The sequence below is a fragment of the Phyllobates terribilis genome, unplaced genomic scaffold (genome assembly GCF_046119375.1).
Source record: "Phyllobates terribilis strain yellow unplaced genomic scaffold, ASM4611937v1 Scaffold_1042__1_contigs__length_457206, whole genome shotgun sequence".
NCBI lineage: Eukaryota > Metazoa > Chordata > Amphibia > Anura > Dendrobatidae > Phyllobates > Phyllobates terribilis.
Window position 1 is genome coordinate 291,055 of NW_027363802.1, and position 19,894 is coordinate 310,948.

The 19,894-nt window shown below is 41.7% G+C and overlaps 9 non-coding genes across 9 annotated transcripts; all 9 read left to right on the top strand.

The window, feature by feature from the left end:
* Window positions 1-716: 716 nt before the first annotated feature.
* On the top strand, window positions 717-789 carry TRNAT-CGU (transfer RNA threonine (anticodon CGU)). Its single transcript has one exon. It is a non-coding gene; the product is annotated as a tRNA-Thr (tRNA).
* A 3,318-nt stretch (window positions 790-4,107) lies between these two features.
* TRNAT-CGU (transfer RNA threonine (anticodon CGU)) lies at window positions 4,108-4,180 on the top strand. The gene has a single exon. It is a non-coding gene; the product is annotated as a tRNA-Thr (tRNA).
* Window positions 4,181-5,804: 1,624 nt separating this feature from the next.
* On the top strand, window positions 5,805-5,877 carry TRNAT-CGU (transfer RNA threonine (anticodon CGU)). The gene has a single exon. It is a non-coding gene; the product is annotated as a tRNA-Thr (tRNA).
* Window positions 5,878-9,195: 3,318 nt separating this feature from the next.
* Window positions 9,196-9,268, top strand: TRNAT-CGU (transfer RNA threonine (anticodon CGU)). Its single transcript has one exon. It is a non-coding gene; the product is annotated as a tRNA-Thr (tRNA).
* Window positions 9,269-10,892: 1,624 nt separating this feature from the next.
* On the top strand, window positions 10,893-10,965 carry TRNAT-CGU (transfer RNA threonine (anticodon CGU)). The gene has a single exon. It is a non-coding gene; the product is annotated as a tRNA-Thr (tRNA).
* A 1,623-nt stretch (window positions 10,966-12,588) lies between these two features.
* Window positions 12,589-12,661, top strand: TRNAT-CGU (transfer RNA threonine (anticodon CGU)). Its single transcript has one exon. It is a non-coding gene; the product is annotated as a tRNA-Thr (tRNA).
* A 1,787-nt stretch (window positions 12,662-14,448) lies between these two features.
* Window positions 14,449-14,521, top strand: TRNAT-CGU (transfer RNA threonine (anticodon CGU)). Its single transcript has one exon. It is a non-coding gene; the product is annotated as a tRNA-Thr (tRNA).
* Window positions 14,522-16,143: 1,622 nt separating this feature from the next.
* TRNAT-CGU (transfer RNA threonine (anticodon CGU)) lies at window positions 16,144-16,216 on the top strand. Its single transcript has one exon. It is a non-coding gene; the product is annotated as a tRNA-Thr (tRNA).
* A 3,318-nt stretch (window positions 16,217-19,534) lies between these two features.
* TRNAT-CGU (transfer RNA threonine (anticodon CGU)) lies at window positions 19,535-19,607 on the top strand. Its single transcript has one exon. It is a non-coding gene; the product is annotated as a tRNA-Thr (tRNA).
* Window positions 19,608-19,894: the final 287 nt, after the last annotated feature.

Below are 19,894 nucleotides of genomic sequence, written 5' to 3' on the forward strand. Positions count from 1 at the left end.
GGAGTCGAACCCGGGCCACCCGGGTGAGAACCAGGAATCCTAACCGCTAGACCATATGGGAAAAGATGCGCTAACGTCTCAGTGACATTATGAAAAAAATAAGTTTTCTGCTATGCACAATAAACTTCTGCAGATCTGCAGGTGCAACTTGCTTCGTTAGCGCAGTAGGTAGTGCGTCAGTCTCGTAATCTGAAGGTTGTGAGTTTGAGCCTCACACGGGGCACTGTTCCCTCCTTTTCTCGAGAGATTTTGTCACCAACTTAGAACTTTTCCATTCAATTCTACGTTTTCCATTAGAAAGGAAATGGGAATCCAAATAACTTACAGGACCCATGAGTTGTTGAGTCTCTTGACACTTTGGTGTAAAAAGGGGTGGTTGAGAATGAGTTGAGCTACGAATCCAAATTGAATCTTGCGTGAAGGGTCAGAATGAAGTGCCAAAACGCGGGCGTTCAGCATTTTTGCCTGAAAAAAACAAATCCTACCTGAAATACGTTTGTTTTAAAAACACACGTCAGTCTTTGAATGTTGGCAACGGTGTAGAAAAGGATGTGTTTCCATACCGGGAGTCGAACCCAGGCCACCTGGGTGAAAACCAGGAATCCTAAGCGCTAGACCATACGGGAGAAGATTTACTGCCAGCTCACTTACAATATGAAAAAAAAGAGGTGTACTGCTTTGCACAAGCAACTTCCGCAGATTATTACATGCATCTTGCCTCGTTAGCGCAGCAGGTAGCGCGTCAGTCTCGTAATCTGAAGGTCGTGAGTTCGATTCTCACATGGGGCACTGGTACCTTGTTTCCGTAACTGATTTTGCCACTATCTTGGCTAGAGAGTCACAGCTCTTTTCCATTCAGTAACAAAACATCACCAATTGATGGAAGGGGAGCTCCAATGACAGACAGGGATAAAGGCTTGTTGAGTCCCTTAACACCCAGGAATTAAAAGTGAGAGATATGAATGGTTTGAGATATGACATCAAATAAGCTTTTGTGCAAATAAATATCCAAAAAATCTGGTGGTCTGCATTTTTGGCAGCAAAGAGCAGTTCCAACCTAAACTGATTCTGTCTGCAAGGCACGTGTCGGCTTTGGAATGTGGACACTAGTCCCAAAAAAAAGTCTCTCCCATAGCAGGAATTGAACCAGTCAACCAGGAATACTAACTAAGTCTTTCTCCACATGGTGTAAGCAGTACAGTAAACAGCAAGACAGGTGTAAAAAAAAAAAAAAAAAAAAAAAAGAGTGTTTTGCTTTGAATACAAAACATAAACATTACAAGAGCTAAAACACGCTACATGGTCAAGGTTTTTGGCACGTCAGTTGAATAATTTGAAGATCATGAGTTTTTTGCTCACAAGTGCCATCCTCCTTTTCTCAAGAGATTTTGTCACTAACTCTGAACTTTCCAATTCAGTTCTACACTGTTTCCGATTAGAAAGAACATGGGAGCCCTAATGACTGACAGGACACATGGCTTGTTGAGTCCCTTGACACTTTTGTGTAAAACTGTGTAGTTGAAAAAGGCTTAAGCTATGAAACAAAAGGAAATCTTTTGCAAAAGTCATAATGCATCGCCAATGTTAAGTATTTTTGTTGCAAAGTGAAAATCTACCAGAAACATTTTTGATTGAAAAACACGCGTCAGTCTTTGAATGGTGGCAGTAGCTAAGATAAAGGTGCATTCCCATACCGGGAGTCGAACCCGGGCCACCCGGGTGAGAACCAGGAATCCTAACCGCTAGACCATATGGGAAAAGATGCGCTAACGTCTCAGTGACATTATGAAAAAAATAAGTTTTCTGCTATGCACAATAAACTTCTGCAGATCTGCAGGTGCAACTTGCTTCGTTAGCGCAGTAGGTAGTGCGTCAGTCTCGTAATCTGAAGGTTGTGAGTTTGAGCCTCACACGGGGCACTGCTCCCTCCTTTTCTCGAGAGATTTTGTCACCAACTTAGAACTTTTCCATTCAATTCTACGTTTTCCATTAGAAAGGAAATGGGAATCCAAATAACTTACAGGACCCATGAGTTGTTGAGTCTCTTGACACTTTGGTGTAAAAAGGGGTGGTTGAGAATGAGTTGAGCTACGAATCCAAATTGAATCTTGCGTGAAGGGTCAGAATGAAGTGCCAAAACGCGGGCGTTCAGCATTTTTGCCTGAAAAAAACAAATCCTACCTGAAATACGTTTGTTTTAAAAACACACGTCAGTCTTTGAATGTTGGCAACGGTGTAGAAAAGGATGTGTTTCCATACCGGGAGTCGAACCCAGGCCACCTGGGTGAAAACCAGGAATCCTAAGCGCTAGACCATACGGGAGAAGATTTACTGCCAGCTCACTTACAATATGAAAAAAAAGAGGTGTACTGCTTTGCACAAGCAACTTCCGCAGATTATTACATGCATCTTGCCTCGTTAGCGCAGCAGGTAGCGCGTCAGTCTCGTAATCCGAAGGTCGTGAGTTCGATTCTCACATGGGGCACTGGTACCTTGTTTCCGTAACTGATTTTGCCACTATCTTGGCTAGAGAGTCACAGCTCTTTTCCATTCAGTAACAAAACATCACCAATTGATGGAAGGGGAGCTCCAATGACAGACAGGGATAAAGGCTTGTTGAGTCCCTTAACACCCAGGAATTAAAAGTGAGAGATATGAATGGTTTGAGATATGACATCAAATAAGCTTTTGTGCAAATAAATATCCAAAAAATCTGGTGGTCTGCATTTTTGGCAGCAAAGAGCAGTTCCAACCTAAACTGATTCTGTCTGCAAGGCACGTGTCGGCTTTGGAATGTGGACACTAGTCCCAAAAAAAAGTCTCTCCCATAGCAGGAATTGAACCAGTCAACCAGGAATACTAACTAAGTCTTTCTCCACATGGTGTAAGCAGTACAGTAAACAGCAAGACAGGTGTAAAAAAAAAAAAAAAAAAAAAAAGAGTGTTTTGCTTTGAATACAAAACATAAACATTACAAGAGCTAAAACACGCTACATGGTCAAGGTTTTTGGCACGTCAGTTGAATAATTTGAAGATCATGAGTTTTTTGCTCACAAGTGCCATCCTCCTTTTCTCAAGAGATTTTGTCACTAACTCTGAACTTTCCAATTCAGTTCTACACTGTTTCCGATTAGAAAGAACATGGGAGCCCTAATGACTGACAGGACACATGGCTTGTTGAGTCCCTTGACACTTTTGTGTAAAACTGTGTAGTTGAAAAAGGCTTAAGCTATGAAACAAAAGGAAATCTTTTGCAAAAGTCATAATGCATCGCCAATGTTAAGTATTTTTGTTGCAAAGTGAAAATCTACCAGAAACATTTTTGATTGAAAAACACGCGTCAGTCTTTGAATGGTGGCAGTAGCTAAGATAAAGGTGCATTCCCATACCGGGAGTCGAACCCGGGCCACCCGGGTGAGAACCAGGAATCCTAACCGCTAGACCATATGGGAAAAGATGCGCTAACGTCTCAGTGACATTATGAAAAAAATAAGTTTTCTGCTATGCACAATAAACTTCTGCAGATCTGCAGGTGCAACTTGCTTCGTTAGCGCAGTAGGTAGTGCGTCAGTCTCGTAATCTGAAGGTTGTGAGTTTGAGCCTCACACGGGGCACTGTTCCCTCCTTTTCTCGAGAGATTTTGTCACCAACTTAGAACTTTTCCATTCAATTCTACGTTTTCCATTAGAAAGGAAATGGGAATCCAAATAACTTACAGGACCCATGAGTTGTTGAGTCTCTTGACACTTTGGTGTAAAAAGGGGTGGTTGAGAATGAGTTGAGCTACGAATCCAAATTGAATCTTGCGTGAAGGGTCAGAATGAAGTGCCAAAACGCGGGCGTTCAGCATTTTTGCCTGAAAAAAACAAATCCTACCTGAAATACGTTTGTTTTAAAAACACACGTCAGTCTTTGAATGTTGGCAACGGTGTAGAAAAGGATGTGTTTCCATACCGGGAGTCGAACCCAGGCCACCTGGGTGAAAACCAGGAATCCTAAGCGCTAGACCATACGGGAGAAGATTTACTGCCAGCTCACTTACAATATGAAAAAAAAGAGGTGTACTGCTTTGCACAAGCAACTTCCGCAGATTATTACATGCATCTTGCCTCGTTAGCGCAGCAGGTAGCGCGTCAGTCTCGTAATCTGAAGGTCGTGAGTTCGATTCTCACATGGGGCACTGGTACCTTGTTTCCGTAACTGATTTTGCCACTATCTTGGCTAGAGAGTCACAGCTCTTTTCCATTCAGTAACAAAACATCACCAATTGATGGAAGGGGAGCTCCAATGACAGACAGGGATAAAGGCTTGTTGAGTCCCTTAACACCCAGGAATTAAAAGTGAGAGATATGAATGGTTTGAGATATGACATCAAATAAGCTTTTGTGCAAATAAATATCCAAAAAATCTGGTGGTCTGCATTTTTGGCAGCAAAGAGCAGTTCCAACCTAAACTGATTCTGTCTGCAAGGCACGTGTCGGCTTTGGAATGTGGACACTAGTCCCAAAAAAAAGTCTCTCCCATAGCAGGAATTGAACCAGTCAACCAGGAATACTAACTAAGTCTTTCTCCACATGGTGTAAGCAGTACAGTAAACAGCAAGACAGGTGTAAAAAAAAAAAAAAAAAAAAAAAAGAGTGTTTTGCTTTGAATACAAAACATAAACATTACAAGAGCTAAAACACGCTACATGGTCAAGGTTTTTGGCACGTCAGTTGAATAATTTGAAGATCATGAGTTTTTTTCTTCATAAGTGCCATCCTCCTTTTCTCAAGAGATTTTGTCACTAACTCTGAACTTTCCAATTCAGTTCTACACTGTTTCCGATTAGAAAGAACATGGGAGCCCTAATGACTGACAGGACACATGGCTTGTTGAGTCCCTTGACACTTTTGTGTAAAACTGTGTAGTTGAAAAAGGCTTAAGCTATGAAACAAAAGGAAATCTTTTGCAAAAGTCATAATGCATCGCCAATGTTAAGTATTTTTGTTGCAAAGTGAAAATCTACCAGAAACATTTTTGATTGAAAAACACGCGTCAGTCTTTGAATGGTGGCAGTAGCTAAGATAAAGGTGCATTCCCATACCGGGAGTCGAACCCGGGCCACCCGGGTGAGAACCAGGAATCCTAACCGCTAGACCATATGGGAAAAGATGCGCTAACGTCTCAGTGACATTATGAAAAAAATAAGTTTTCTGCTATGCACAATAAACTTCTGCAGATCTGCAGGTGCAACTTGCTTCGTTAGCGCAGTAGGTAGTGCGTCAGTCTCGTAATCTGAAGGTTGTGAGTTTGAGCCTCACACGGGGCACTGTTCCCTCCTTTTCTCGAGAGATTTTGTCACCAACTTAGAACTTTTCCATTCAATTCTACGTTTTCCATTAGAAAGGAAATGGGAATCCAAATAACTTACAGGACCCATGAGTTGTTGAGTCTCTTGACACTTTGGTGTAAAAAGGGGTGGTTGAGAATGAGTTGAGCTACGAATCCAAATTGAATCTTGCGTGAAGGGTCAGAATGAAGTGCCAAAACGCGGGCGTTCAGCATTTTTGCCTGAAAAAAACAAATCCTACCTGAAATACGTTTGTTTTAAAAACACACGTCAGTCTTTGAATGTTGGCAACGGTGTAGAAAAGGATGTGTTTCCATACCGGGAGTCGAACCCAGGCCACCTGGGTGAAAACCAGGAATCCTAAGCGCTAGACCATACGGGAGAAGATTTACTGCCAGCTCACTTACAATATGAAAAAAAAGAGGTGTACTGCTTTGCACAAGCAACTTCCGCAGATTATTACATGCATCTTGCCTCGTTAGCGCAGCAGGTAGCGCGTCAGTCTCGTAATCTGAAGGTCGTGAGTTCGATTCTCACATGGGGCACTGGTACCTTGTTTCCGTAACTGATTTTGCCACTATCTTGGCTAGAGAGTCACAGCTCTTTTCCATTCAGTAACAAAACATCACCAATTGATGGAAGGGGAGCTCCAATGACAGACAGGGATAAAGGCTTGTTGAGTCCCTTAACACCCAGGAATTAAAAGTGAGAGATATGAATGGTTTGAGATATGACATCAAATAAGCTTTTGTGCAAATAAATATCCAAAAAATCTGGTGGTCTGCATTTTTGGCAGCAAAGAGCAGTTCCAACCTAAACTGATTCTGTCTGCAAGGCACGTGTCGGCTTTGGAATGTGGACACTAGTCCCAAAAAAAAGTCTCTCCCATAGCAGGAATTGAACCAGTCAACCAGGAATACTAACTAAGTCTTTCTCCACATGGTGTAAGCAGTACAGTAAACAGCAAGACAGGTGTAAAAAAAAAAAAAAAAAAAAAAAAGAGTGTTTTGCTTTGAATACAAAACATAAACATTACAAGAGCTAAAACACGCTACATGGTCAAGGTTTTTGGCACGTCAGTTGAATAATTTGAAGATCATGAGTTTTTTGCTCACAAGTGCCATCCTCCTTTTCTCAAGAGATTTTGTCACTAACTCTGAACTTTCCAATTCAGTTCTACACTGTTTCCGATTAGAAAGAACATGGGAGCCCTAATGACTGACAGGACACATGGCTTGTTGAGTCCCTTGACACTTTTGTGTAAAACTGTGTAGTTGAAAAAGGCTTAAGCTATGAAACAAAAGGAAATCTTTTGCAAAAGTCATAATGCATCGCCAATGTTAAGTATTTTTGTTGCAAAGTGAAAATCTACCAGAAACATTTTTGATTGAAAAACACGCGTCAGTCTTTGAATGGTGGCAGTAGCTAAGATAAAGGTGCATTCCCATACCGGGAGTCGAACCCGGGCCACCCGGGTGAGAACCAGGAATCCTAACCGCTAGACCATATGGGAAAAGATGCGCTAACGTCTCAGTGACATTATGAAAAAAATAAGTTTTCTGCTATGCACAATAAACTTCTGCAGATCTGCAGGTGCAACTTGCTTCGTTAGCGCAGTAGGTAGTGCGTCAGTCTCGTAATCTGAAGGTTGTGAGTTTGAGCCTCACACGGGGCACTGCTCCCTCCTTTTCTCGAGAGATTTTGTCACCAACTTAGAACTTTTCCATTCAATTCTACGTTTTCCATTAGAAAGGAAATGGGAATCCAAATAACTTACAGGACCCATGAGTTGTTGAGTCTCTTGACACTTTGGTGTAAAAAGGGGTGGTTGAGAATGAGTTGAGCTACGAATCCAAATTGAATCTTGCGTGAAGGGTCAGAATGAAGTGCCAAAACGCGGGCGTTCAGCATTTTTGCCTGAAAAAAACAAATCCTACCTGAAATACGTTTGTTTTAAAAACACACGTCAGTCTTTGAATGTTGGCAACGGTGTAGAAAAGGATGTGTTTCCATACCGGGAGTCGAACCCAGGCCACCTGGGTGAAAACCAGGAATCCTAAGCGCTAGACCATACGGGAGAAGATTTACTGCCAGCTCACTTACAATATGAAAAAAAAGAGGTGTACTGCTTTGCACAAGCAACTTCCGCAGATTATTACATGCATCTTGCCTCGTTAGCGCAGCAGGTAGCGCGTCAGTCTCGTAATCCGAAGGTCGTGAGTTCGATTCTCACATGGGGCACTGGTACCTTGTTTCCGTAACTGATTTTGCCACTATCTTGGCTAGAGAGTCACAGCTCTTTTCCATTCAGTAACAAAACATCACCAATTGATGGAAGGGGAGCTCCAATGACAGACAGGGATAAAGGCTTGTTGAGTCCCTTAACACCCAGGAATTAAAAGTGAGAGATATGAATGGTTTGAGATATGACATCAAATAAGCTTTTGTGCAAATAAATATCCAAAAAATCTGGTGGTCTGCATTTTTGGCAGCAAAGAGCAGTTCCAACCTAAACTGATTCTGTCTGCAAGGCACGTGTCGGCTTTGGAATGTGGACACTAGTCCCAAAAAAAAGTCTCTCCCATAGCAGGAATTGAACCAGTCAACCAGGAATACTAACTAAGTCTTTCTCCACATGGTGTAAGCAGTACAGTAAACAGCAAGACAGGTGTAAAAAAAAAAAAAAAAAAAAAAAGAGTGTTTTGCTTTGAATACAAAACATAAACATTACAAGAGCTAAAACACGCTACATGGTCAAGGTTTTTGGCACGTCAGTTGAATAATTTGAAGATCATGAGTTTTTTGCTCACAAGTGCCATCCTCCTTTTCTCAAGAGATTTTGTCACTAACTCTGAACTTTCCAATTCAGTTCTACACTGTTTCCGATTAGAAAGAACATGGGAGCCCTAATGACTGACAGGACACATGGCTTGTTGAGTCCCTTGACACTTTTGTGTAAAACTGTGTAGTTGAAAAAGGCTTAAGCTATGAAACAAAAGGAAATCTTTTGCAAAAGTCATAATGCATCGCCAATGTTAAGTATTTTTGTTGCAAAGTGAAAATCTACCAGAAACATTTTTGATTGAAAAACACGCGTCAGTCTTTGAATGGTGGCAGTAGCTAAGATAAAGGTGCATTCCCATACCGGGAGTCGAACCCGGGCCACCCGGGTGAGAACCAGGAATCCTAACCGCTAGACCATATGGGAAAAGATGCGCTAACGTCTCAGTGACATTATGAAAAAAATAAGTTTTCTGCTATGCACAATAAACTTCTGCAGATCTGCAGGTGCAACTTGCTTCGTTAGCGCAGTAGGTAGTGCGTCAGTCTCGTAATCTGAAGGTTGTGAGTTTGAGCCTCACACGGGGCACTGTTCCCTCCTTTTCTCGAGAGATTTTGTCACCAACTTAGAACTTTTCCATTCAATTCTACGTTTTCCATTAGAAAGGAAATGGGAATCCAAATAACTTACAGGACCCATGAGTTGTTGAGTCTCTTGACACTTTGGTGTAAAAAGGGGTGGTTGAGAATGAGTTGAGCTACGAATCCAAATTGAATCTTGCGTGAAGGGTCAGAATGAAGTGCCAAAACGCGGGCGTTCAGCATTTTTGCCTGAAAAAAACAAATCCTACCTGAAATACGTTTGTTTTAAAAACACACGTCAGTCTTTGAATGTTGGCAACGGTGTAGAAAAGGATGTGTTTCCATACCGGGAGTCGAACCCAGGCCACCTGGGTGAAAACCAGGAATCCTAAGCGCTAGACCATACGGGAGAAGATTTACTGCCAGCTCACTTACAATATGAAAAAAAAGAGGTGTACTGCTTTGCACAAGCAACTTCCGCAGATTATTACATGCATCTTGCCTCGTTAGCGCAGCAGGTAGCGCGTCAGTCTCGTAATCTGAAGGTCGTGAGTTCGATTCTCACATGGGGCACTGGTACCTTGTTTCCGTAACTGATTTTGCCACTATCTTGGCTAGAGAGTCACAGCTCTTTTCCATTCAGTAACAAAACATCACCAATTGATGGAAGGGGAGCTCCAATGACAGACAGGGATAAAGGCTTGTTGAGTCCCTTAACACCCAGGAATTAAAAGTGAGAGATATGAATGGTTTGAGATATGACATCAAATAAGCTTTTGTGCAAATAAATATCCAAAAAATCTGGTGGTCTGCATTTTTGGCAGCAAAGAGCAGTTCCAACCTAAACTGATTCTGTCTGCAAGGCACGTGTCGGCTTTGGAATGTGGACACTAGTCCCAAAAAAAAGTCTCTCCCATAGCAGGAATTGAACCAGTCAACCAGGAATACTAACTAAGTCTTTCTCCACATGGTGTAAGCAGTACAGTAAACAGCAAGACAGGTGTAAAAAAAAAAAAAAAAAAAAAAAAGAGTGTTTTGCTTTGAATACAAAACATAAACATTACAAGAGCTAAAACACGCTACATGGTCAAGGTTTTTGGCACGTCAGTTGAATAATTTGAAGATCATGAGTTTTTTTCTTCATAAGTGCCATCCTCCTTTTCTCAAGAGATTTTGTCACTAACTCTGAACTTTCCAATTCAGTTCTACACTGTTTCCGATTAGAAAGAACATGGGAGCCCTAATGACTGACAGGACACATGGCTTGTTGAGTCCCTTGACACTTTTGTGTAAAACTGTGTAGTTGAAAAAGGCTTAAGCTATGAAACAAAAGGAAATCTTTTGCAAAAGTCATAATGCATCGCCAATGTTAAGTATTTTTGTTGCAAAGTGAAAATCTACCAGAAACATTTTTGATTGAAAAACACGCGTCAGTCTTTGAATGGTGGCAGTAGCTAAGATAAAGGTGCATTCCCATACCGGGAGTCGAACCCGGGCCACCCGGGTGAGAACCAGGAATCCTAACCGCTAGACCATATGGGAAAAGATGCGCTAACGTCTCAGTGACATTATGAAAAAAATAAGTTTTCTGCTATGCACAATAAACTTCTGCAGATCTGCAGGTGCAACTTGCTTCGTTAGCGCAGTAGGTAGTGCGTCAGTCTCGTAATCTGAAGGTTGTGAGTTTGAGCCTCACACGGGGCACTGTTCCCTCCTTTTCTCGAGAGATTTTGTCACCAACTTAGAACTTTTCCATTCAATTCTACGTTTTCCATTAGAAAGGAAATGGGAATCCAAATAACTTACAGGACCCATGAGTTGTTGAGTCTCTTGACACTTTGGTGTAAAAAGGGGTGGTTGAGAATGAGTTGAGCTACGAATCCAAATTGAATCTTGCGTGAAGGGTCAGAATGAAGTGCCAAAACGCGGGCGTTCAGCATTTTTGCCTGAAAAAAACAAATCCTACCTGAAATACGTTTGTTTTAAAAACACACGTCAGTCTTTGAATGTTGGCAACGGTGTAGAAAAGGATGTGTTTCCATACCGGGAGTCGAACCCAGGCCACCTGGGTGAAAACCAGGAATCCTAAGCGCTAGACCATACGGGAGAAGATTTACTGCCAGCTCACTTACAATATGAAAAAAAAGAGGTGTACTGCTTTGCACAAGCAACTTCCGCAGATTATTACATGCATCTTGCCTCGTTAGCGCAGCAGGTAGCGCGTCAGTCTCGTAATCTGAAGGTCGTGAGTTCGATTCTCACATGGGGCACTGGTACCTTGTTTCCGTAACTGATTTTGCCACTATCTTGGCTAGAGAGTCACAGCTCTTTTCCATTCAGTAACAAAACATCACCAATTGATGGAAGGGGAGCTCCAATGACAGACAGGGATAAAGGCTTGTTGAGTCCCTTAACACCCAGGAATTAAAAGTGAGAGATATGAATGGTTTGAGATATGACATCAAATAAGCTTTTGTGCAAATAAATATCCAAAAAATCTGGTGGTCTGCATTTTTGGCAGCAAAGAGCAGTTCCAACCTAAACTGATTCTGTCTGCAAGGCACGTGTCGGCTTTGGAATGTGGACACTAGTCCCAAAAAAAAGTCTCTCCCATAGCAGGAATTGAACCAGTCAACCAGGAATACTAACTAAGTCTTTCTCCACATGGTGTAAGCAGTACAGTAAACAGCAAGACAGGTGTAAAAAAAAAAAAAAAAAAAAAAAAGAGTGTTTTGCTTTGAATACAAAACATAAACATTACAAGAGCTAAAACACGCTACATGGTCAAGGTTTTTGGCACGTCAGTTGAATAATTTGAAGATCATGAGTTTTTTGCTCACAAGTGCCATCCTCCTTTTCTCAAGAGATTTTGTCACTAACTCTGAACTTTCCAATTCAGTTCTACACTGTTTCCGATTAGAAAGAACATGGGAGCCCTAATGACTGACAGGACACATGGCTTGTTGAGTCCCTTGACACTTTTGTGTAAAACTGTGTAGTTGAAAAAGGCTTAAGCTATGAAACAAAAGGAAATCTTTTGCAAAAGTCATAATGCATCGCCAATGTTAAGTATTTTTGTTGCAAAGTGAAAATCTACCAGAAACATTTTTGATTGAAAAACACGCGTCAGTCTTTGAATGGTGGCAGTAGCTAAGATAAAGGTGCATTCCCATACCGGGAGTCGAACCCGGGCCACCCGGGTGAGAACCAGGAATCCTAACCGCTAGACCATATGGGAAAAGATGCGCTAACGTCTCAGTGACATTATGAAAAAAATAAGTTTTCTGCTATGCACAATAAACTTCTGCAGATCTGCAGGTGCAACTTGCTTCGTTAGCGCAGTAGGTAGTGCGTCAGTCTCGTAATCTGAAGGTTGTGAGTTTGAGCCTCACACGGGGCACTGTTCCCTCCTTTTCTCGAGAGATTTTGTCACCAACTTAGAACTTTTCCATTCAATTCTACGTTTTCCATTAGAAAGGAAATGGGAATCCAAATAACTTACAGGACCCATGAGTTGTTGAGTCTCTTGACACTTTGGTGTAAAAAGGGGTGGTTGAGAATGAGTTGAGCTACGAATCCAAATTGAATCTTGCGTGAAGGGTCAGAATGAAGTGCCAAAACGCGGGCGTTCAGCATTTTTGCCTGAAAAAAACAAATCCTACCTGAAATACGTTTGTTTTAAAAACACACGTCAGTCTTTGAATGTTGGCAACGGTGTAGAAAAGGATGTGTTTCCATACCGGGAGTCGAACCCAGGCCACCTGGGTGAAAACCAGGAATCCTAAGCGCTAGACCATACGGGAGAAGATTTACTGCCAGCTCACTTACAATATGAAAAAAAAGAGGTGTACTGCTTTGCACAAGCAACTTCCGCAGATTATTACATGCATCTTGCCTCGTTAGCGCAGCAGGTAGCGCGTCAGTCTCGTAATCTGAAGGTCGTGAGTTCGATTCTCACATGGGGCACTGGTACCTTGTTTCCGTAACTGATTTTGCCACTATCTTGGCTAGAGAGTCACAGCTCTTTTCCATTCAGTAACAAAACATCACCAATTGATGGAAGGGGAGCTCCAATGACAGACAGGGATAAAGGCTTGTTGAGTCCCTTAACACCCAGGAATTAAAAGTGAGAGATATGAATGGTTTGAGATATGACATCAAATAAGCTTTTGTGCAAATAAATATCCAAAAAATCTGGTGGTCTGCATTTTTGGCAGCAAAGAGCAGTTCCAACCTAAACTGATTCTGTCTGCAAGGCACGTGTCGGCTTTGGAATGTGGACACTAGTCCCAAAAAAAAGTCTCTCCCATAGCAGGAATTGAACCAGTCAACCAGGAATACTAACTAAGTCTTTCTCCACATGGTGTAAGCAGTACAGTAAACAGCAAGACAGGTGTAAAAAAAAAAAAAAAAAAAAAAGGCACGTGTCGGCTTTGGAATGTGGACACTAGTCCCAAAAAAAAGTCTCTCCCATAGCAGGAATTGAACCAGTCAACCAGGAATACTAACTAAGTCTTTCTCCACATGGTGTAAGCAGTACAGTAAACAGCAAGACAGGTGTAAAAAAAAAAAAAAAAAAAAAAAAGAGTGTTTTGCTTTGAATACAAAACATAAACATTACAAGAGCTAAAACACGCTACATGGTCAAGGTTTTTGGCACGTCAGTTGAATAATTTGAAGATCATGAGTTTTTTGCTCACAAGTGCCATCCTCCTTTTCTCAAGAGATTTTGTCACTAACTCTGAACTTTCCAATTCAGTTCTACACTGTTTCCGATTAGAAAGAACATGGGAGCCCTAATGACTGACAGGACACATGGCTTGTTGAGTCCCTTGACACTTTTGTGTAAAACTGTGTAGTTGAAAAAGGCTTAAGCTATGAAACAAAAGGAAATCTTTTGCAAAAGTCATAATGCATCGCCAATGTTAAGTATTTTTGTTGCAAAGTGAAAATCTACCAGAAACATTTTTGATTGAAAAACACGCGTCAGTCTTTGAATGGTGGCAGTAGCTAAGATAAAGGTGCATTCCCATACCGGGAGTCGAACCCGGGCCACCCGGGTGAGAACCAGGAATCCTAACCGCTAGACCATATGGGAAAAGATGCGCTAACGTCTCAGTGACATTATGAAAAAAATAAGTTTTCTGCTATGCACAATAAACTTCTGCAGATCTGCAGGTGCAACTTGCTTCGTTAGCGCAGTAGGTAGTGCGTCAGTCTCGTAATCTGAAGGTTGTGAGTTTGAGCCTCACACGGGGCACTGTTCCCTCCTTTTCTCGAGAGATTTTGTCACCAACTTAGAACTTTTCCATTCAATTCTACGTTTTCCATTAGAAAGGAAATGGGAATCCAAATAACTTACAGGACCCATGAGTTGTTGAGTCTCTTGACACTTTGGTGTAAAAAGGGGTGGTTGAGAATGAGTTGAGCTACGAATCCAAATTGAATCTTGCGTGAAGGGTCAGAATGAAGTGCCAAAACGCGGGCGTTCAGCATTTTTGCCTGAAAAAAACAAATCCTACCTGAAATACGTTTGTTTTAAAAACACACGTCAGTCTTTGAATGTTGGCAACGGTGTAGAAAAGGATGTGTTTCCATACCGGGAGTCGAACCCAGGCCACCTGGGTGAAAACCAGGAATCCTAAGCGCTAGACCATACGGGAGAAGATTTACTGCCAGCTCACTTACAATATGAAAAAAAAGAGGTGTACTGCTTTGCACAAGCAACTTCCGCAGATTATTACATGCATCTTGCCTCGTTAGCGCAGCAGGTAGCGCGTCAGTCTCGTAATCTGAAGGTCGTGAGTTCGATTCTCACATGGGGCACTGGTACCTTGTTTCCGTAACTGATTTTGCCACTATCTTGGCTAGAGAGTCACAGCTCTTTTCCATTCAGTAACAAAACATCACCAATTGATGGAAGGGGAGCTCCAATGACAGACAGGGATAAAGGCTTGTTGAGTCCCTTAACACCCAGGAATTAAAAGTGAGAGATATGAATGGTTTGAGATATGACATCAAATAAGCTTTTGTGCAAATAAATATCCAAAAAATCTGGTGGTCTGCATTTTTGGCAGCAAAGAGCAGTTCCAACCTAAACTGATTCTGTCTGCAAGGCACGTGTCGGCTTTGGAATGTGGACACTAGTCCCAAAAAAAAGTCTCTCCCATAGCAGGAATTGAACCAGTCAACCAGGAATACTAACTAAGTCTTTCTCCACATGGTGTAAGCAGTACAGTAAACAGCAAGACAGGTGTAAAAAAAAAAAAAAAAAAAAAAAAGAGTGTTTTGCTTTGAATACAAAACATAAACATTACAAGAGCTAAAACACGCTACATGGTCAAGGTTTTTGGCACGTCAGTTGAATAATTTGAAGATCATGAGTTTTTTGCTCACAAGTGCCATCCTCCTTTTCTCAAGAGATTTTGTCACTAACTCTGAACTTTCCAATTCAGTTCTACACTGTTTCCGATTAGAAAGAACATGGGAGCCCTAATGACTGACAGGACACATGGCTTGTTGAGTCCCTTGACACTTTTGTGTAAAACTGTGTAGTTGAAAAAGGCTTAAGCTATGAAACAAAAGGAAATCTTTTGCAAAAGTCATAATGCATCGCAATGTTAAGTATTTTTGTTGCAAAGTGAAAATCTACCAGAAACATTTTTGATTGAAAAACACGCGTCAGTCTTTGAATGGTGGCAGTAGCTAAGATAAAGGTGCATTCCCATACCGGGAGTCGAACCCGGGCCACCCGGGTGAGAACCAGGAATCCTAACCGCTAGACCATATGGGAAAAGATGCGCTAACGTCTCAGTGACATTATGAAAAAAATAAGTTTTCTGCTATGCACAATAAACTTCTGCAGATCTGCAGGTGCAACTTGCTTCGTTAGCGCAGTAGGTAGTGCGTCAGTCTCGTAATCTGAAGGTTGTGAGTTTGAGCCTCACACGGGGCACTGTTCCCTCCTTTTCTCGAGAGATTTTGTCACCAACTTAGAACTTTTCCATTCAATTCTACGTTTTCCATTAGAAAGGAAATGGGAATCCAAATAACTTACAGGACCCATGAGTTGTTGAGTCTCTTGACACTTTGGTGTAAAAAGGGGTGGTTGAGAATGAGTTGAGCTACGAATCCAAATTGAATCTTGCGTGAAGGGTCAGAATGAAGTGCCAAAACGCGGGCGTTCAGCATTTTTGCCTGAAAAAAACAAATCCTACCTGAAATACGTTTGTTTTAAAAACACACGTCAGTCTTTGAATGTTGGCAACGGTGTAGAAAAGGATGTGTTTCCATACCGGGAGTCGAACCCAGGCCACCTGGGTGAAAACCAGGAATCCTAAGCGCTAGACCATACGGGAGAAGATTTACTGCCAGCTCACTTACAATATGAAAAAAAAGAGGTGTACTGCTTTGCACAAGCAACTTCCGCAGATTATTACATGCATCTTGCCTCGTTAGCGCAGCAGGTAGCGCGTCAGTCTCGTAATCTGAAGGTCGTGAGTTCGATTCTCACATGGGGCACTGGTACCTTGTTTCCGTAACTGATTTTGCCACTATCTTGGCTAGAGAGTCACAGCTCTTTTCCATTCAGTAACAAAACATCACCAATTGATGGAAGGGGAGCTCCAATGACAGACAGGGATAAAGGCTTGTTGAGTCCCTTAACACCCAGGAATTAAAAGTGAGAGATATGAATGGTTTGAGATATGACATCAAATAAGCTTTTGTGCAAATAAATATCCAAAAAATCTGGTGGTCTGCATTTTTGGCAGCAAAGAGCAGTTCCAACCTAAACTGATTCTGTCTGCAAGGCACGTGTCGGCTTTGGAATGTGGACACTAGTCCCAAAAAAAAGTCTCTCCCATAGCAGGAATTGAACCAGTCAACCAGGAATACTAACTAAGTCTTTCTCCACATGGTGTAAGCAGTACAGTAAACAGCAAGACAGGTGTAAAAAAAAAAAAAAAAAAAAAAAAGAGTGTTTTGCTTTGAATACAAAACATAAACATTACAAGAGCTAAAACACGCTACATGGTCAAGGTTTTTGGCACGTCAGTTGAATAATTTGAAGATCATGAGTTTTTTGCTCACAAGTGCCATCCTCCTTTTCTCAAGAGATTTTGTCACTAACTCTGAACTTTCCAATTCAGTTCTACACTGTTTCCGATTAGAAAGAACATGGGAGCCCTAATGACTGACAGGACACATGGCTTGTTGAGTCCCTTGACACTTTTGTGTAAAACTGTGTAGTTGAAAAAGGCTTAAGCTATGAAACAAAAGGAAATCTTTTGCAAAAGTCATAATGCATCGCCAATGTTAAGTATTTTTGTTGCAAAGTGAAAATCTACCAGAAACATTTTTGATTGAAAAACACGCGTCAGTCTTTGAATGGTGGCAGTAGCTAAGATAAAGGTGCATTCCCATACCGGGAGTCGAACCCGGGCCACCCGGGTGAGAACCAGGAATCCTAACCGCTAGACCATATGGGAAAAGATGCGCTAACGTCTCAGTGACATTATGAAAAAAATAAGTTTTCTGCTATGCACAATAAACTTCTGCAGATCTGCAGGTGCAACTTGCTTCGTTAGCGCAGTAGGTAGTGCGTCAGTCTCGTAATCTGAAGGTTGTGAGTTTGAGCCTCACACGGGGCACTGCTCCCTCCTTTTCTCGAGAGATTTTGTCACCAACTTAGAACTTTTCCATTCAATTCTACGTTTTCCATTAGAAAGGAAATGGGAATCCAAATAACTTACAGGACCCATGAGTTGTTGAGTCTCTTGACACTTTGGTGTAAAAAGGGGTGGTTGAGAATGAGTTGAGCTACGAATCCAAATTGAATCTTGCGTGAAGGGTCAGAATGAAGTGCCAAAACGCGGGCGTTCAGCATTTTTGCCTGAAAAAAACAAATCCTACCTGAAATACGTTTGTTTTAAAAACACACGTCAGTCTTTGAATGTTGGCAACGGTGTAGAAAAGGATGTGTTTCCATACCGGGAGTCGAACCCAGGCCACCTGGGTGAAAACCAGGAATCCTAAGCGCTAGACCATACGGGAGAAGATTTACTGCCAGCTCACTTACAATATGAAAAAAAAGAGGTGTACTGCTTTGCACAAGCAACTTCCGCAGATTATTACATGCATCTTGCCTCGTTAGCGCAGCAGGTAGCGCGTCAGTCTCGTAATCCGAAGGTCGTGAGTTCGATTCTCACATGGGGCACTGGTACCTTGTTTCCGTAACTGATTTTGCCACTATCTTGGCTAGAGAGTCACAGCTCTTTTCCATTCAGTAACAAAACATCACCAATTGATGGAAGGGGAGCTCCAATGACAGACAGGGATAAAGGCTTGTTGAGTCCCTTAACACCCAGGAATTAAAAGTGAGAGATATGAATGGTTTGAGATATGACATCAAATAAGCTTTTGTGCAAATAAATATCCAAAAAATCTGGTGGTCTGCATTTTTGGCAGCAAAGAGCAGTTCCAACCTAAACTGATTCTGTCTGCAAGGCACGTGTCGGCTTTGGAATGTGGACACTAGTCCCAAAAAAAAGTCTCTCCCATAGCAGGAATTGAACCAGTCAACCAGGAATACTAACTAAGTCTTTCTCCACATGGTGTAAGCAGTACAGTAAACAGCAAGACAGGTGTAAAAAAAAAAAAAAAAAAAAAAAGAGTGTTTTGCTTTGAATACAAAACATAAACATTACAAGAGCTAAAACACGCTACATGGTCAAGGTTTTTGGCACGTCAGTTGAATAATTTGAAGATCATGAGTTTTTTGCTCACAAGTGCCATCCTCCTTTTCTCAAGAGATTTTGTCACTAACTCTGAACTTTCCAATTCAGTTCTACACTGTTTCCGATTAGAAAGAACATGGGAGCCCTAATGACTGACAGGACACATGGCTTGTTGAGTCCCTTGACACTTTTGTGTAAAACTGTGTAGTTGAAAAAGGCTTAAGCTATGAAACAAAAGGAAATCTTTTGCAAAAGTCATAATGCATCGCCAATGTTAAGTATTTTTGTTGCAAAGTGAAAATCTACCAGAAACATTTTTGATTGAAAAACACGCGTCAGTCTTTGAATGGTGGCAGTAGCTAAGATAAAGGTGCATTCCCATACCGGGAGTCGAACCCGGGCCACCCGGGTGAGAACCAGGAATCCTAACCGCTAGACCATATGGGAAAAGATGCGCTAACGTCTCAGTGACATTATGAAAAAAATAAGTTTTCTGCTATGCACAATAAACTTCTGCAGATCTGCAGGTGCAACTTGCTTCGTTAGCGCAGTAGGTAGTGCGTCAGTCTCGTAATCTGAAGGTTGTGAGTTTGAGCCTCACACGGGGCACTGTTCCCTCCTTTTCTCGAGAGATTTTGTCACCAACTTAGAACTTTTCCATTCAATTCTACGTTTTCCATTAGAAAGGAAATGGGAATCCAAATAACTTACAGGACCCATGAGTTGTTGAGTCTCTTGACACTTTGGTGTAAAAAGGGGTGGTTGAGAATGAGTTGAGCTACGAATCCAAATTGAATCTTGCGTGAAGGGTCAGAATGAAGTGCCAAAACGCGGGCGTTCAGCATTTTTGCCTGAAAAAAACAAATCCTACCTGAAATACGTTTGTTTTAAAAACACACGTCAGTCTTTGAATGTTGGCAACGGTGTAGAAAAGGATGTGTTTCCATACCGGGAGTCGAACCCAGGCCACCTGGGTGAAAACCAGGAATCCTAAGCGCTAGACCATACGGGAGAAGATTTACTGCCAGCTCACTTACAATATGAAAAAAAAGAGGTGTACTGCTTTGCACAAGCAACTTCCGCAGATTATTACATGCATCTTGCCTCGTTAGCGCAGCAGGTAGCGCGTCAGTCTCGTAATCTGAAGGTCGTGAGTTCGATTCTCACATGGGGCACTGGTACCTTGTTTCCGTAACTGATTTTGCCACTATCTTGGCTAGAGAGTCACAGCTCTTTTCCATTCAGTAACAAAACATCACCAATTGATGGAAGGGGAGCTCCAATGACAGACAGGGATAAAGGCTTGTTGAGTCCCTTAACACCCAGGAATTAAAAGTGAGAGATATGAATGGTTTGAGATATGACATCAAATAAGCTTTTGTGCAAATAAATATCCAAAAAATCTGGTGGTCTGCATTTTTGGCAGCAAAGAGCAGTTCCAACCTAAACTGATTCTGTCTGC